Source organism: Polyergus mexicanus, unplaced genomic scaffold (genome assembly GCF_030449975.1).
Source record: "Polyergus mexicanus isolate NDT 795.1 unplaced genomic scaffold, iyPolMexi1.0 SCAF_24, whole genome shotgun sequence".
In the NCBI taxonomy this organism is placed as follows: domain Eukaryota; kingdom Metazoa; phylum Arthropoda; class Insecta; order Hymenoptera; family Formicidae; genus Polyergus; species Polyergus mexicanus.
Window position 1 is genome coordinate 3282881 of NW_027223344.1, and position 18963 is coordinate 3301843.

The 18963-nt window shown below is 35.9% G+C and overlaps 2 pseudogenes; one reads left to right on the plus strand and one right to left on the minus strand.

Annotated features, from left to right (window-relative positions):
* The first annotated feature begins 876 nt into the window (after window positions 1–876).
* Window positions 877–1815, plus strand: LOC138942949 (uncharacterized; annotated as a pseudogene).
* A 506-nt stretch (window positions 1816–2321) lies between these two features.
* Window positions 2322–3682, minus strand: LOC138943025 (putative nuclease HARBI1; annotated as a pseudogene).
* Between the last annotated feature and the right edge of the window lie 15281 nt (window positions 3683–18963).

The following is an 18963-nucleotide window of genomic DNA, read 5'->3' on the forward strand; positions in this document are numbered from 1 at the left end:
AATATTTATTTTTTAAATTATTCTTTATTATTAATAATAGATGTAGCGAGAATGCGCTAATTATTTTTGTTATTTTGGCTCCCCGATGAGCCTGCTTATGATCCCCGTGGGTTGACTTTTGCCCACGGAAATGCATTCCTGGCGTGTGACGCCTAGCGGAGGTGCCCGTTACTCGATACTCGCGGCGTATATATAATTGCCTGAGCGTCTTTCGGCTCACGAGTAAGCTTGTTCGGCGCGCGCCGCGTAGCGGCGATTCGGCGCGCGCGGCCGCTTTCTCGAATGTGCAATTGTGCGATTGAATTTTTTATCGCCACATTTAGTGATGACGGTAAGTTAAAAATAATAATGAATAGTAATAAAAATAATAATGAATATAATATTAAAAAATTGATATAAATAAAGATTATATTAGATCAATATTGAATGGATTAAATTTATTATATTTTACATTTTGGATCCATATAAATCAATAACATAACCTCAGAAGGCATTTTTATTTAAAAAATTATATTTGAAATTGAATTACAAAATAATGAGAAGAGGAGACTTTCAGTCTTCGACACAATGTATTTCCATTTAAAAATCACAAATTGTAAATTTCGTTCAAGAGAAAAATGGATTCTAGTAATAATGGATAATTTGTTATTAAAACCCACTGTTTTCTTGAATCAAACTTGCAGTTTATGATTTTTAAATTAAAATACATTGTATCAAACGGCTAGAAAATTGTTCATCTTATTATTCTAGAATTTGACCTTAAATATAATTTGTTTTATTAAAAATGTTTAAAATTTATGTAACCTTACAGACTCCTTTTAATCTATTAAATTTGTCATGGAAATTTGAAAGAATAATATTTTTTGTTTACAGAATATGGATAACAAACAAAACGTCAGAACATTGGTAATGTTATACGAGCAGCATCCTTGCCTATATGTTACAAAATCTGCTGAATATCATAATCGCAGTAAACGTGATCAAGCACTGCAAACAATATGTCAAAATTATCAGGATATTACTAATCAGCCAATAACAGTTGATACAGTAAAGAAAAAAATTAATAACTTGCGATCGCAGTACTTAGACAAAATAAACAAAATTCGGCAGTCAAAAGTGAATGGGGCTTCAGCCGATGAAGTATACAAGCCCACGTGGTGGTTATTTGACGATTTGTCATTCCTGAATGTCCACATTGCGGCTAGATCAGGAGAATCTTCATTGATAGTAATTGCAAAGAATATATTACCATTTTCAGTTATTAAATTACAATTTTCAAACTGTTTAAATTATAATTAATTACAGCATTCCAATCGGCAACCTGATGCATCAGATGATACCATGAGTATCGTGAATCTAAATAACGATTCATTGATGGAGGAGTTACAATATACGGATACATGTGATCTTATCAGAAATAATGGTAATAAGAGTTATATTGATCCTGTTAAAATTAACAATTTTTTAAACCGTTTTTTAATTTATTTTTCTATTATTTATAATTGTTAAAGCCGACTGTAATAATCGTCGTTCGCCTACTCCCTCGGTATCCAATTCAAGCAGATCATCAAGTCGTACAGAACGTTACAAAGAAAAGAAGCTTTGGCAGAAATATCGGATGTCAGATTAAATTTTTGGAAGGCTGCATCTCAAACATTGATGAATATATCTGATGGTGATGAAAACGCCCAAGACGGAATACATCATTGGATCCTATACTTGGAAAGCGAATTACGTAAAATAAAAGACAGGAAAAGATTGAAACGATTGCAAAGAAAAATGATCGAATTAGTAGATGATGAAGACAATGAATAAAGAAAACCTATTACTTTTAAAATTATCATTTATAAACAAGAGAACTTCATCATTTTGATACAATACTTATAATAATTGCAATAATAATAGATGCTATGACTTTTTTATTTGTTAAAATAATATTATTTTTATATGTCAATGTTATAGTGATATTTTCTTGTTTTGGAACATTGTTTAAAAATTTATGTTATTGTAAATGTGTAAGAGTGATAAAAAAAATCAATCGCGTGCGAGAAGACTTAAATTTTATGATTGTTACACATATATAAAAGAGATTTAGTTTTTATACTTATTAGTATCCTTATAGATATATTACTTTTATACTTATAATTGCCAATCATATTTATTGTTATTAAATATAACTATTCTTCTGTGTGCCATAATTAATAAAACAAAAATTTGTTTTCAATACATTTTATTTGAAATATATATTTCAATTCATTAGATTAGTACAATTTATTTACAATTTAACCAAAATTATGCTTTATATCTAGATTCTTCAATTTTTAAATCATATGCTCTTGCCATTCAACAGCTCCAACAGTATTAAAATATCGTTTGAATTCATCACGAATATGAATGGCATTTCTATTAGGTCTTACATTAATAATTTCTAAATCGCGTAATTGTGCATTATTATTTCTCCATTCACCACGTGATATTGTACAATTTTCTACATTTTCAATATCTATTGTTCCATGTAAATATGCACCATTTTCGCGACAGAGATAATTATGCAAGGCACAACATGCGAGGGTAATAATTTGAACTGTATCAACTGATAAGTATATTGTTGACAAAAGAACACGAAATCTATTTGCTAATATTCCAAAACTATTTTCAACAATTTGCCTCTCTCTACTGAGTCTATAATTGAATATTTGTTCATCATGAGTCAAATTTCGTGACGGATACGGTTTCAGTATATGCTTTTGCAAAGGAAAAGCATTATCAGCTAATAAAACATACGGCATAGATTCATCCATGCCAGGCAAAGGCTTATCTTCTGGTATATTAAGTGGATTTTGAGAATTATTTAATAGTTGTGCGAAATTACTATCACGAAAAACTCCTCCGTCGCTTATTCTGCCATTAACGCCAACGTTGACATATATAAATTGATAAAGAGCGTCAACTACTGCTAATAAAACAATGCTGTTGGTACCCTTGTAGTTATAATACATTGATCCGTCCTTAAATGGCATTTTGAATTCTATATGTCGCCCATCCATAGAGCCAATACAATTTGGAATATTCCATAGTTGAAAATAATTATTTGCAATTTCTGTCCACTCTTTATTTGTACCTGGTGTCTGTAAAAATTATATGTTAAATATATCTTCATTATTAATTTCAGAAGTTCATATATTGTGTTTTATTTATTTACCTTTAAATAATCTCTTCGAAGAACTTCATAAATAATGCGACTTGTTTCAGGAATGATACGAGAAATGATACATGCTGGAATTCTCATAGAATATTCTAAACTTTTATAAGCTTCACCAGTGGCTAAAAATCGCAGAGTGACTGATACACGATCTCTCGGCGAGATACATTCTCTCATGTTCGTATTTTGACGTTGTATAAATGGTTTCACCATATCAACAAGTTGATCGAATAAATCAATTCGCATCCTGAAGAATCTTTAGAAACATTCGCTGTCTTCAAATCTCAATTCTTCGTGCGCTAAATGAATTGTCCCCCTGAGATCTCGATTTCTTCGAACTATCCATTCGCGCGTCCAAACCGATTGGCGACGTCGTTGCCGTTTGAATTCTTCTTGTTCAAGTTCCTTGCCTTGCTCAACAGCTTCGGCTAATAAAACAATAGCCATCAACTTTTTCAGTTTCCACTTTTTATCGGTCATTTTTTAAAAAAATGTTAATTATAAATGTTTGGATGACACCAAGGCTCAAAAAATCTAAAAATTTTACACCATTCAAGTAATTATTGTCGTTACAATAAGAAACAAAAACTTAATAATAAAATAACAACTTACAGTTATAATTCAATATTTATACCCTTCCAACAATATTAAAAGTACGATGTTCGAAGGTTATAACTTTATCTGTTTATTTATCACCTCAATTGTACACATTAAAACACATGTTGGTACTTGGTTAAAATTACGAGTCTAACTTCACATAGCTGACTGTAACACCATCTGCATTCAACCGAGGACAAACATCTGGTGATAAAAACTCTGTCCGAGAACTCGGATCGTGGACACAGGCCTTAAGGCACTCCTGTTACTGAGTATATGTACACATACACACATCACAATTTTATTCATAGACATTATATATATCTAGTCCGAGTGTTTGTTTGTATTTAAGTAGTAGGGATAAAAATCAGGGCACAGACTTTTGCATAAAGACCATTGCACATTCAAAAGTTTTAGTCGTAATCGTAAACAAATCGACCAATCACAGTTCAAACATTTTTATTACATTTTAGAATGTTTGATTGAGATTGGTGGATTTACTTACGGGCTTACGATTATTACAACTAAAACTTTGGAACGTGCAAGAGCCTTAAGCGTATAACCATAAATATAAAGATTGGTCCATAAACATATGCATAAGGAAATGGACCAATCAATTCCCTTATGTTTATGATTATGCGCTTATGCAAAAGTTTGTGCTTTGGCTCTAAAGGTGCACATATAAAAGGGCTTACTCTGACCGGTATTCATAATCTGATGTTATATTTGAGATTGTCTTAAGTTCAATTTTGAGATGAGATCATTTGATTGGTTGAATGAGATCTTAGAAATGGAATCTTAAGATAACCCAAAACCAGACTTAAGACAATTTTAAATATAAGAACACATTACGAATATTGGCCTCTGTTCTGTGCCTCTTGCGTTCTCGCTCGCTCGCGCGTAGCATAGCGAGAGAGAACGTTATGTTACGTGCGAGCGAGAAAGAAGACAAGAAGCACGGAACAGAACGTGTCCTTTTCTACGTGTATCTTGGCTCTTACTTCTCAACACTTGGTCTACAATAGATACTATGTCTATAATTTTATCTTATTATAGCTGTTATTATTGCAGCTACCACAGAAAGACAAAGTGCCATAGGCTTTCGACAGCGGCAAATATCCAATTGTTTAACATTACATAATAAAGGTATTATATAAATAAACATTAAATTAAATTATGGATTGTAATTAATTAATAATGAATAAAATATTTTTATTTGCAGGTTAAACGTGAAGAGAATTTTCTTCAATAATTGTTATAGTGGCTGCTCTCTGACGCTATGTTTCGGCTACCATAAGCGCCGCATTAAAAAATCGGCTGCTATAAGCGCTGAAAACTCAGCTGCAACTCAGCTCAGCTCAGTGCTAAGTTTTTCCTTTCTTAGCAGTTCCATTGTTGATAAGAATTGTTTGCTATAAAAGCGTTGAATTTAAAGTATTGATAAATATTTAACGTCAGGCACCTAATTATTAAAAAAGTAATAATAAATAAATATTCTAATCTTTATTGTGTAATTTATTATGTCTGCTAATAAAATAAATGATAATACACAATTCCTAAATATTTATGCGATGCAGATAATAGTTGAAAATAAATGGTTAGAAGACATTCATATTTATCACTTTGGGTTATTATTACAATCTTGTTCAGAGTATCGACCACGTGAAACATGGAGAATACAATGTCCCAATACAATCGAATCTGTTTGTAAGGAACAGAAACATATTCAAATATTACATAGTTGTAGCAATATGATTACTAATGAAAATAGGCATTGGGTTTGTAGCTATTATGATACAAAAGCTATTTATATTTACGATTCATTGAATTTAAAACGCTTGCATACTCATCATAAGATATATCTTGACAAGTTATATCCATTTTATTCTTTTGATAAGAAACCGGTACGGTTTCCATCAGTTCAAAATCAATCTAATGGTTATGATTGCGGTGTTTTTGCAATTGCATTTGCAGCATCACTTTTATTTGGCCTTCAACCAGATACAGTTATGTATGACTATACTTTAATGCGTCAACATTTGGCACACATGTTTCAATTAGAAAAAATAGAACATTCTCCTCGAATTATAAGATCTAATGATCCAAAAAAATTATTTAGTTTGGACGAAATACAAAAAAGGGAAGCCTTAGCTAGAAAAAAACGAGAACGTCGACAAAAGAAAGCTAAACAAGAAAGGTCTGTAGATTTAATAAAATTAAAAAATAATATAACTGAAATGACAATGGAGCAAGTAGCAAAGAAACATGATAAAGATCCATTTGATCGTTACAATATAATAAATAAAAATAATAATATCGTATACGAATGTAATGATGTTGAACATTCTATTCATGACACTTTTAAGAATTCCTTTTCATCACTGCATATTTCTGCAGATAAAACGCAAAATAGTAAAAAAAACAATACATGTATTCAGGAAAATACTTTGTCAGATATCAGTCCTTGCATAACAAAAATAAACGAACACCATAAAATTTATCTTGAAAAATTGTATCCATTTTATTCTTTTGATAAGCAACCAGTACAGTTTCCAACAGTTCAATTGCAACCTAATGGTAATGATTACGGGGTTTTTGCAATAGCCTTTGCAATATCCTTTTTATTTCTTCAACCAAACAGAATTATATATAACCATAATTTAATGCGTCAGCATTTAGCAAAAATGTTTCAATCAAATAGAATAGAACATTTTCCTCAAATCGCAGAAGTAATTGATTCAAAACAAATTAATCATAAATATGCATTCAATGAAAATAATATAAAAGATAATATTGATATTAATAACATTACTAAAGATTTAACCAGAGACCAACATGGTATAAAAGGAAAAGTAAATTATAATTATGGAGATAGTAATAAAAAGCGAAGTAAGAACTGTAAAATTTATTTGAAAAATGTTCTATCGCATAAGACAGATGTTATTAGTTTATGTAAAAATAAAAGCATTGTTAATAAAAAATATTATAAATTACATAGAGACGATTTATTATCAAAACAAAAAATTTATAATGAAAAACCCAGAAATGATATTGTTGCATCCCTGGATTATGCCCGTCTTCGAGAGATCGTTTCTAAGCACGTTGCCGGGGAGTTTGCTGTTAAACAACGGCGGACATGTTTATTTTCGGTCGCCATGGGAGTTTCGTGACGGATGTCAATCCGCGCGGACGCGTTTAAGATTATTAACGACATTCTCTGTTCTCTATTTCTGTGAATAGTTATATAGTTCTGTTTCATTAAAGTTCTTGTTCTTTCATAACTAAGAGTTTTTATTTACGACACGGAGTGTGAGTGCCGGTTGTGTCTTGCGTGATTCGATTTATCTCGATTCTGATCCGCGGACGCAACATTTTGGGGGCTCGTCCGGGATCTAGCTGGACAACGTAACAATTTTGAGAGAGTGCAAAACGAGCTATGGCATCGGAACAGCAACAAGATCTTACATCTGGGGTTGTGACGCGGAAACGAGCTGCGACTCCGCGTCGAGCTGCGACTCCGCGTCGAACTTCTCCAGAAGCGACAGCGTCAGGACCGACATTAGAGACGATCACACTCCAATCTGCGTTGCGGGAGATTCGGCAGCTCCGAGAGGAACGGTTACAGCAGCAAGCTGATCATGAGGCGCAGCTGCAACAGCGTGAGGAAATGCTTCGCGGAATGGAGGAGAGGATACGACAGCTAGAAAACACCGATAGCCATAGCCAGCTAAGTCATTTTTGTAATAGAGATAATAGAGAGGGGCATACTGAGCGCGGAAATTTTAATAATAGAAATAATGATTTACATACTGAACACGGAAATTTGAGTTTAAATGAATGTGGTTATAAATTGAAACCCGATAACTTTGATGGAAGTGTCCCTTTGCGAGAATTCTTTACTCAATTCCATCTGATAGCTCGAGCGAATGGATGGTCTAATTCGGTGAAAACGGTTGTTTTGACACCATGCTTAAGGGGAAAGGCGCGTTCCGTATTGGACGGAATTTTTGAAATTGAAGATTTAAAGTTCGAAGAGTTAAAATCGAAGTTAGTATTGCGTTTTGGGGAAGGATATTTAGCCCAAACATATTACCCAGTTTTCCAATAGAAAGCAAAAAGATTCAGAGGATTTAGCGACATTGGGCGCAGATTTAGAACGATTGTCGCGATTTGCTTATCACGAATGTACACAGGAAGTAAGGGATAAAATTGCTTGCGCGCAATTTATCGCGACGCTATCAGATGGATTTATTAAGCGCACACTTCAATTGGAAAATGTAACATCTTTAAAATTGGCTATAGAGAGGCCTATGGCAGTTAAAGTTCTACAGGAGAATAGTTTTTACAAAAAGGAAAATGAAAGAAATAATTTTAAATTTAAAAATGGAAAAAATAAATTTATGTATGACAAAAATAATAAAAATACAAAGAAAATGGAAGAAAGTAAAAATGTTGAGAAAAGTAAATATTTTAATAAAGCTCGAAGAAATTTTGTGCAGAATAAAGAGTGTTGGCAATGTAGAGCACAGAGACACTTTCGATCGGAATGTCCCGCTTTAAGAAGCGAAGAAAACAAGGTTTAGTCGAGCTTTTCGGGGCGAGTTCGGCTAACAAAGTTAATGCCCCGAAAGTGACTTATAAATGTTCTTCTGTAAATAAGATTATGAAAAATTTGTTTAGTTATAGGTGAAAAATTGACGGAAAATTTTGTATGTTCAAAATTGATACGGGTTCCGATATTTCTATTTTAAATGAGAGATTGGTCGAGGGGCTTAGTCGGAAGGTTGATGAAAATCATTGTAATTTAAGGTATCCGACAGGGGAAATGGTAATAATTTCTTATAAAGTCGTTGTAAAGGTAGAATTAGAAAAATATTCTTTGGACGTTCCTATGTTAGTAGCTAAAATTTCGGATGATTGTGTGGCGGTTCGAGAAACCACCACAATAACGCGCGAACTACCCGGTAGACACGCGAACGAATTCTCACGCGCGGAGCACGTGAAACCCGCGCGCGAACACCGCGCGAGCCACGAAGACTTGCCGTGAGGCGGCCACGAGCGGGAGTGGGCGCCAGCAAGTGAAATCCAGTGAGTGGGGTTTATAAGACGGCGTACGGCGAGAAGATTTTGATTCGCGGCTCGCTCTGACTGCGGAAAGGATCTCCTGCCCGATAGTCAGTCCGAGCTTACGGATTCTTTTGGGTATAGCGACAGCCTACGCTGCTTCCGGTATTACCGCAGGACCACCTGAGCCTTCCTCGACCGCAGCTGCCTCCCACTTCACCCGGGACTAGACGGCAGCCACCCTGTGAGGAAGAAAGGACTCTAGGATCTACAGGCGACCAAGTGTGCACGGACTACCGAGAGTGGAGACTACATCGGATTGAGCTGGCGCCGGTGCAATACACCCGACCTCCACGTTTTTTCCTAAGCCAGTGGGACGTCCGGGTACGACGCTACACGTCACCCTCAACGCCGTGGGGCCTGCCGCCACAGCTCTTATCACCGTTTGCAGCCTCGCCGATCTTACATCGAGATTGCGGAACTCAATCGCAGCCGGCCACACGAGTGCACAGGGGTACGCAGTACCAGCCCCTGACACAGACTGACAACTTGGGAAGCCAGCACACGGGACACGGCCACGCAGACGGAGGCAGCTTGCGAGGAACGCAGCTACACGCCACCCGGGATTCCACCAGCGCTTCAACACGTTCCCGTGCCCGCGCTCTCATACCTCGGTTCCCTCCAAATAACCCGAACTGAGCCACGTATCACTTGGCGGGAACGCCCTCAGCGTTAGCCTGTAAACGGCCCTTTTCTGGGCCACCTAAACTTAGCAACTTAAGAACTGTAAATATACTGTAAATATATTTTTATTGTTGACATTTAGAAAAGAAGTCTCGTGATTGACTTCACTTCTGTACGCTCGACCTATCCCTCGCGCCATCTTCCGAAGGCGAACTCGCCTCTATATACCCACAATTGTATTCTTGGTACTGATTTCCTTGGGATGATTAATTTGGAAAGTGTTTTTGATTTAGATTTCGGAAATTTTGTACGACAGGATTGTGGGGAATTTTCTTGTTCTCGTATAGATTCAACAGAAGGTGTTCTTATTTTTTTGAAGGAACTTTTTGAGGAGAATTGGGGGAATTTGAATTCTGAGCAGAAGGGTATTTTTGTTGAATTCTTAAATGAATTTCAGGATGTATTCTCGGAGGAGATTACTGCAGGAAATTGTGGAGTTGTGGAGCATAGTATTAAAATTAAAGATTCTGTGCCTATTAAGCAAGCTTCACGTCGAGTTCCTATCCACCTCATAGGAAAGGTAAATCAAATTATTCAAGAAATGAAATCACAAGGGGTGATAGAAGAATTTCGGAGTCCATGAGTTTCTCCTGTAGTATTAGTAAAGAAAAAGGACGGTTTGTTAAGATTTTGTGTAGATTACAAGAAATTAAATACTATTACAAGTCAAGGATTCTTATCCACTGCCACGCATTGAAGATATCTTGGATCGTTTGTCAGGGAATTCTTGGTTTTCTACTCTGAATTTGAAAAGCGGGTACTGGCAGATAAAAGTTCGATCTGAGGATAGGGAAAAAACGGCATTTTTCATAGAAAATGGGTTATGGCAGTTTACCGTAATGCCATTCGGTTTGTGTAATGCTCCACTTTTGAGTGGTTAATGGAAAGAGTTTTGCGAGAAATTTTATTTAAAATTTGTTTAGTTTATTTAGATGATGTTATTGTTTTCAGCAAGACATTTGAGGATATGATGATTAATTTGAGGACGGTTTTTCTTCGTTTCCGTTCAAATAATTTGAAAATTAATCCGAAGAAGTGTTCTCTTTTAGGAAGACAGGTGAAATATCTTGGCCATATTGTTTCTGAATTGGGTATTACTACGGATCCCGAAAAAGTTTCTAAAGAATTGGCCTATTCCTCGAACTAAGAGACAAATGCGAAGTTTTCTAGGGTTCTGTTCGTACTATAGGAAATTTGTAAAAGGTTTTCATTGATAGCAAAACCTTTGTTTACACTGACTAGAAGTCAGGTTAAAATGTAGTGGACTCAAGCTTCAGCGTCAAGAAGCATTTGAAAGGTTAAAACAAAAGTTAGCTTCTTCGCCAGTTTTATCTTCTCCCACGGAGCAAGGGGAGTTTATTCTGGATACTGACGCTTCAAATAGGGGCAGTTTTATCGCAAAGTCAAGGCTGAAAAGTCATTGCTTATTTCAGTCGAGTCTTGAGTAAATCGGAGAGGAATTATTGTGTGACGCGAAAAGAATTATTGGCCATTGTGAAATCGATGAAATCTTTTTATCCTTATTTATATGGAAGGAAATTTCTAATACGGAAGGACCATAGTTCTCTTCGATGGTTAATGTCCTTCAAGGAATTGGAAGGTCAACTGGCTCGGTGGATAGAAAGATTACAGCAGTATGAATTTGAGATTATTCATCGAAAGGGGCGACTTCATCAGAATGCTGATGGTTTGTCGCGACGACCTTGCGTAGAGGAAGGATGCGCTTATTGTGTTAAAATTGAATCAAAGGAAAATTTGGTTGCCAGAATAGTCTTGGGAGGGGATAATTTAGAGGAGTGGAGAAGGAAACAGCTAGAGAATCCTACAATTGCAATTTTTATTCGGGCAAAAGAGTCTGGAAGGCGTCCTCTTCGACAGAAAATCGCTATTCAAGATATTTCAGCGAAAATTTATTTGTCCTATTGGGATGCTTTAATTTTACAGAATGGAGTTTTGTTTAAGAAATGGGAGGCTCCGAATTTAAAATCTATTGTTTTGCAGATCGTTGTTCCAAGGAGGGGCATCAATCAGATATTGGAAATGGCCCTCGATTCCGCATCCGGTGGACATTTTGGGATAAATAAAACGTTGAAAAATTCGAAAACGTTTTTATTGGGCAACTTGCAAGCACGATGTGGAAGATTGGTGCTGCTCTTGTAAAGTTTGTATAGAAAAGAAAGATCCATCTGGAAAAGGGAAATCTCCGTTGTAGTTTTATAATGTAGGAGCTCCATTAGAAAGAGTTCAAATGAATGTGCTTGGTCCTCTTCCTACTACTTCATCAGGAAATCGTAATTTATTAGTGGTGATTGATTGTTTTACAAAATGGACTGAAGCGCTTCCGTTAAAGAATATTAGAGCCAATACCGTGGCAGAAGCTTTTGTGAATCAGGTTGTTTTTCGTCATGGTGTTCCTCTGGAAGTCCACACTGATCAGGGAAAAAGTTTTGAATCCAAAATTTTTAAAGAAATGGCATATTTGTTAGGGGTAAAGAAAACTAGGCCAACTGCATTACATCCTCAATCGGATGAACAAGTTGAACGTCATCATCAGACAATCCTGGATTATTTGGCGAAATTTATTTCCGAAAATTAGAAAGATTGGGATAATTGGATTCCAATATATTTATTGGCCTATCGTTCTTCGAGACATGAGGCTACCGGTGTCTCTCCAGCGGAATTATATTTTGCACCAGATTTAAGATTACCATTGGATTTATTACGAGGAAGTCCTCCAGTGCTAAGACAAGAAGTTTCGATTGGGAGTTATGTCGGAGAATTGAAGGAAAAATTGGGGGATATTCATAGAGATACTCGGCAGCGTTTGGATATTAGATCATTTCGGTCAAAGGCGCATTATGATCAGAAAGCTCGTCAAATTCATTTTGATGTTGGTCAAAATGTTTGGTTCTATAACCCTAGGAGGATTAAAGGAAGGGCTCATAAATTACAGAGTAATTGGGAAGGACCCTGTAAAATAGTGAAGAAACTAAGTGATGTTTTTGGTATTCGGAAATCGAATAGGCATAGGAGTAAAGTTGTTCATGCTGATAGGTTCGCTCCATTTTATGAGAGACAGATTTTTTAGTTAGAAAAGTTATCGGAACCCAATAGGGAATAATGTTTAGATTTTTAAGAGGGAAATATTAAAATATTAATTATTATGTGTGTGATTATTAGGATATTTGTTTTGCTGATAAGTGTATTATTTGGTTTTGTATTTGTTGTGTTCAGCGAGAGAGAATGAATTCGTGGAACATTTTGAGCTGAGAGGATTTGAACATTTTTTTTTTAAGACTGCCTCACCCGCGGTTTTTGAGCTGTGGTTTTCCCGTCGGGTCTTAGGGCGAATGCCGAGGCAGAGGCTTGAGGAGTCCTCTTTGGAGGATGTCGGGTCCACAGTAGATACCCCTCTCTTGTCCGAAGATTTGCGACAACAACGTTAAGAGGAGAAATTTCCGGAGTTTGAGAGGGACTGTACGAAAGATATCAGTACGCAAAATCGGGAAGAACATTGATAATCGATTGGGTCCAAGATGGCGTATTGCTCGGTAACCTGGACAGGAGTCCAAGGTAGAGCAGGAAGATTCGTCGGAATCCTGAAGTCGACATTGAAATGTGTTGATAGGCGATTGCTTTTTAATATTTTCCAATTCTACTCGTAGAAAATCATTTTCTGTATTAATACTTATATTGTATTTAACTCTTCTTCGTTTAAAGTCTGAAAAATAAAGATAATTATAATAAATAATTTATAATTAATAATATAATATTTCAAAGAACTCTTTCTGCTAAAAATTTACTGTATGTTTTTGATCAATATTTATACCTAGAGACTTCTATATATTATAAAGGGCAGAGTCATATTTAATTGGTAATGAATTTTGAAAGTAAAACAGTAGAAAATATCAAATATACAATAGTGTGCATATAAAAATAAGGAATATGCGAATGATTGGCAAGCAAACTTTATTAGATATGGCTGTCCTTGCATCACTTTTGGTACATTGTTATAGCGATCTAATATAATATACAGGGTGATTCAAAACAACCTTCTGTCCTTACAATGTCATATACTTGACACTATTCTAAGACGATTTTTTCTTTGCCAAAATTTTTTCCGAGGCTTAGTTTTTAAATTATAAGCCAAAATAGTTAACGAATTACGGGCCGCGTACACAAGGCAGGCAGGAGCGGAGCAACTCACCGTCCCATACTGGTGATTACGTGAGGCGCTCGCTGCGATTAACTGTTTGCTACATGGGGTGTATGTGTGAGAGAGAACGTATACGCGTATACACACAAATACACATTCTCTCTTTCTCACTCACTGATTCTTACCTTGTATGTAGAGATTCGTTGCCCTTATACGACTCAATAAGTAATATTTCCGTGTGATACAACGAATAACTAGCAAACTTTTTTTCACTCACAAATTGTACCACTTATCGAACTTTTACGTATTAATCCACACACTTTATCGATAAACTGTATTTATTAAAAAAAACGATGTTATTATACGTCATATTTTCATATTTTATAGTTTTATGTTTTCGAAACTATCGAATTTACAATGTCGGAGGCTTCAGCCGATCACGGGACACATGATAGCGTCCGCGTCGATCACGCGTAATGTGATACATTCAGTTGTTCGGCAGCCGGCATGCCAGCAATGCTAGTACCGATATAACTTGCTTGTTGTCGTCGCGCAGTTTCCGCATCGAATAACGCGTTTCTTTCTTCGAGATATTTTAATAATTAATCGGTAGTAATCGGTAGATTGTGATTAACCGTTATAATCGTTAATAAATTCAATTTATCGATAAAGTGCGTAGATTAATTCGTAAAAGTTCGATAAGTGGTACAATTTATGAGTGAAAAAAGTTTGCTAGTTACTCGTTCTATCATACGGAAGTATTACTTATTGAGTCGTATGAGGGCAACGAATTACTACATAAAAGGTAAGAATCAGTGTGTGTGTGTGTGTGTGTGTGTGTGTGTGTGTGTGTGTGTGTGAGAGAGAGAGAGAGAGAGAGAGAGACAGAGTGCATGTGTGCGATCAACTGTTTGCTACACGCGATAGATGTAAAAGAGAAAGACAGAGAGAGAGAGAGAGAAAGAGAGTGCGTGTGTGCGATCAGCTGTTTGCTATACGCGATGGATATAAAAGAGAAAGACAAAGAAGAGAGAAAGAGAGTGCGTGTGTGCGATCAGCTGTTTGCTGCATACGATGAGTGTAAAAGAGACAGAGAGGGAGAAAGAGAGAGAGAGAGAGAGAATGTGTATGTGTGTCTATACGCGTATACGTTCTCTCTCACACATACACTCCATCGTATGTAGCAAACAGTTAATCGCAGCGAGCGCCTCACGTAATCACCAGCATCGGACGGTGAGTTGCGCCACCCCTGCCTGCCTCGCGTACGCGGCCCGTAATTCGTTAACTATTTTGGCTTATAATTTAAAAACTAAGCCTCGAAAAAAATTTTGGCAAAGGAAAAATCGTCTTAGAATAGTGTCAAGTATATGACATTGTAAGGACAGAAGGTTGTTTTGAATCACCCTGTATAGAAGTTTGTGTTTTTATCATTAAAAAAACTATGAAAATATTATTATTAATGTACTTACGTTATTCTGTCCTTTCTTGTCCATTTCCTGTATTTTCTTATTTTTATTATCCGTCTTGTCTATTCCTTTCATTTTTCTCATTACCAATTACCACTGATCTTGATCGATACTTTACGGTTCTTTGTTAGACGATTATTGAAATGGCGCAAGATACTACCAGATTACTATTGTGTCTCTTGATTTTATGTAGCGCCACCAAAATAGAATTTATAAGTAACATCATTTATTACGTAATCGGTATTGCATATGCACGTTTATTGACCGTAATCTATAATATTTAATATTCATTATGTCGTTACTTATAAAGTTGATAATGTATTGAGTAAAAAGTCATTGCGTATTTTTTGTATGTTTTTCAAAGTCATTTATTTATATAAAGAACAAAGATCAATCAATGATATATTTTCCGTTTTGTTCGATGACCTTTTGCCATCTTTCGGTGAGCTTCATAATTCCCCGTTCGTAGAAGGACCTGTCTTTATTGGCGAAAAACTGAACAAGGTGCTGATTTACCGCCTCATCTGAATTTAACGTTATTCCACGCAAGGAGTTTTAAAGAGAGCGAAACAAGTGGAAGTCTGACGGCGCAAGGTCAGGCGAATATGCTGGGTGGGACAACACATCCCATCCAAGCTCCAATAATTTTTGACGGGTCGCCAAAGATGTGTGTGGTCTCGCGTTGTCGTGATGGAACACAACTCCTTTACGATTGACGAGCTCTGGACGTTTCTGGATGACAGATTCGTTCAAACTGTCCAATTGCCGACAGTACACATCCAAATTGATTGTTCGGTTCCTTGGTAGGAGCTCAAAAAACACCACACCCTTCCAATCCCACCACACTGAGAGCATAACCTTCCTCTGATGAAGTTCTGCTTTTGAAGTCGTTTGAGGCGAATCATCACGTCGGGACCAAGACCGTTTGCGTTCTACATTGTTGCAAACAATCCACTTTTCATCACCAGTTATCATTCGTTTAAAAAAAGGATCGTTTTCTTCACGTTTCATGAGCATATCGCAGATGTTTATACGCGCCGTCAAATGAACTTCTTTGAGTTCATGAGGAATCCAAATGTCGAGCTTGCTTACGTATACCCCAGCTTCTTTAGGTGGACGTGAACACTTTTTTGACTGATCTTCAATGTTTCTGCAATCTCTCGTGTCGTGTAACGTGGGTTTGACTTGATCAATGCCTTTATTTTGTCGTCATCAACCTCGGTGGGCCTTCCTGACCGAGGAGCATCTTTGAGATCAAAATCACCAGCGCGGAATTTCTTGAACCAGTTTTGGCACTGACGTTCTTGTAGAGCAGTGCTGGGATTTACTTGCACATTTCGGCCTGACTCTGTGGCTCAAGCCTATTGCCCCCCACTCACCGCTCGTGCGCTAGCAACGAGTCGCCAGATATGCGTAACTAAGGACCGCGGCGCTTCGTCTCAGGAGCGTTTATATGTAAGAATGCCCAAATATAATAATAAGACAATACTTTTCTAAATACAGCGCGAAAATTCTTATAATTAAAAGTTTTTCTTCAATATTTTATAATTCATTGATATAAAATATTGAAGAAAAACTTTTATATATAGAAAAGTATTGTCTTATTATTATATTTGGGCATTCTTATATACGGACGCTCCTGAGACAAAGCGTCGCGTTCCTTAGTTACGTGTATCTGGCGACTTGTTGCTAACGCACGAGCGGTGAGTGGGGGGCAATAGGCGTGAGTCACGAAATCGGGCCAAAATGTGCAAGTAAATCCCAGCACTGCTCTAAAGTATCCGTTTATTACATACATTTGTCCTTAAACTATGCGGAAAATATATGGGAAATATTATATATGCAGAATATCTCATAAAATCCATACAATAATTTATGAGCGTATTGTAGAGAAAAAATATATCCATGTATATAAATTTCCATTTTATATAGGAGTTGCATAATTTGGGACCTGTCTCCAAAGTATCCGTTTATTATATATACATTTGTCCTCAAAGTATGCGGTAAATGTATGAAAGATCTTATATATGTAGAATATCTCATAAAATCCATAAAATAATTTATTAGCGCGTTGTAGAGGTAAAATAGAATAAAACATTGTAATACAAAAATGTTGAGTCTGCCATAATTTTTGTGTTATAAGTGATCAAAGTTTGCCAATGATATGTAGAACTTAGGCGCTTAGGTCCGTAATTACACATACACATGTGCCGATGTCATCTGTTATCCATTTTTGAAATAATTGTGATATTGATTTTTACGGCAAGGCTGATTTTATTTTATTGATTGAAAAAATCAATGACGAATCGGTACGTCTATATGTAGTTAGGCGCCTGAGCACGTGAGATCTACGCGATATCAGTGGTAAACTTTGATAGCTTATAACTCAAAAACTATTGCAGCCTTATTTTTGTTTAGAATTTTTTATTCTATTTTGATTCTAGCACACGCTAATAAATTATTGTACGAAAGTTGTGACCTCTTTTGTATAATAAACGAATACTTTGGAGACAGTTCCCAAATTATGCAAAGAGGAAGTTCTTATTCTGTCTATGTGAATTATGCGCGTTTAAACTTGAAATCTTTTTTAAATTAACTGTATATACAAGTTTTAAATCTTGAAATAACTGTTTAAGTCTAGGAACTAGCTTGATATTAACCCATATTAAGTTAGCCCCCCCCCCCCCCACCAACGCCAAATTAAGTCAAATACATCAAATAATTTAGTGCTAATTATGTGCTAATTAGTTGCCGTAGTCCGAATTTTGTTGCTCAAACCGTTTAGCAGGAATTTACATTCAAAGTGGGGGGTGCTAGCTTGACATTAAGCCAGCATTAAGCCCCCCCATAGTGAAAAAAATATATAGAATGCTCGAATCAAAAAATAAAATACACTAGAATTTGTTGCTATTTTGTTGCTCTAAAATAACATAAAAATATTTTAAAAAAGTATATTATTTAATTAATACCACTATATACTCAGTCTCGCCGCGCCGTACCATTCACTTGCGCGAAGTAAAAATAAATAAAAAAATGTATTGCTCGCATGTTTTTGGTATTAAAATAATCTGTGGACGATGTACTATCGAAATATATAAGAAACTGAATTTGTTGCTCGTCTTAAAGTATTAAAAATCGATACTTTGTCGCCGCGGATCCTATACGACGCGCTCTTATATTATATAAATTAACTAAAAGAATTTGTTGCTCGCATGTTTTTGGTATTAAAATAATCTGTGGACGATGTACTATCGAAATGTATAAGAAACTGAATTTGTTGCTCGTCTTAAAGTATTAAAAATCGATACTTTGTCGCCGCGGACCCTATACGACGCGCTCTTATATTATATGAATTAACTAAAAGAATTTGTTGCTCCCATGTTTTTGGTACTAAAATAATCTGTGGACAATATACTATCGAAATATATAAGAAACTGAATTTGTTGCTCGTCTTAAAGTATTAAAAATCGATACTTTGTCGCCGCGGATCCTATATGACGCGCGTTCCTAATATATAAATTAACTAAAAGAATTTGTTGCTCGCATGTTTTGGGTACTAAAATAATCTGTGGACGATGTACTATCGAAATATATAAGAATCTATAAAAAAGAAGGAACGCGAGATAGTCGTGCGCGACGCGGATCCGATGTCAAAACAAAACGTGCCTTTATCTACTTTCAGACGATACAAAGCGCTGCCGAACATTTAGTACTCTGCGTTGATACCACTGCTT